Consider the following 322-nt stretch of genomic DNA (forward strand, 5'->3'; position numbering starts at 1 on the left):
TCCGAAACCTGTTATTTCCTTTGTTGCTTTTCCTGCATCTAGTTGGTTTTCCTAATTCTGGTCGAAATACAGAATTTCAATAATTGCCATTATCTTTTTACGCCAATGAATCATTTCGTATATTGTTTATCAGTATAATTTCCTATCTTCCCCTTCACGGTACCATTACGAGGGGTTTATAAATCGACCGGTTGTTAAAAAGGAATTATCATGATGATGAAATTCGTCACAATAAATATTGACATTCGTAATGATTCATATATCTGTATTATCTTTGTCCCCCTGCCATGATTTTTACGATATTAGCAATAAAATCGGGGAA

At 33.5% G+C, this 322-nt stretch overlaps 1 protein-coding gene across 1 annotated transcript in view; it reads left to right on the forward strand.

Annotated features, from left to right (window-relative positions):
• The window catches only part of LOC119587349 (GTPase-activating Rap/Ran-GAP domain-like protein 3), a 420,180-nt gene that overhangs the window by 4,959 nt on the left and 414,899 nt on the right, over positions 1-322 (forward strand). The gene's annotated exons all lie outside the window — the stretch shown is intronic.

The sequence above is a fragment of the Penaeus monodon genome, chromosome 22 (genome assembly GCF_015228065.2).
Source record: "Penaeus monodon isolate SGIC_2016 chromosome 22, NSTDA_Pmon_1, whole genome shotgun sequence".
Classification (NCBI taxonomy): Eukaryota; Metazoa; Arthropoda; class Malacostraca; order Decapoda; family Penaeidae; genus Penaeus; species Penaeus monodon.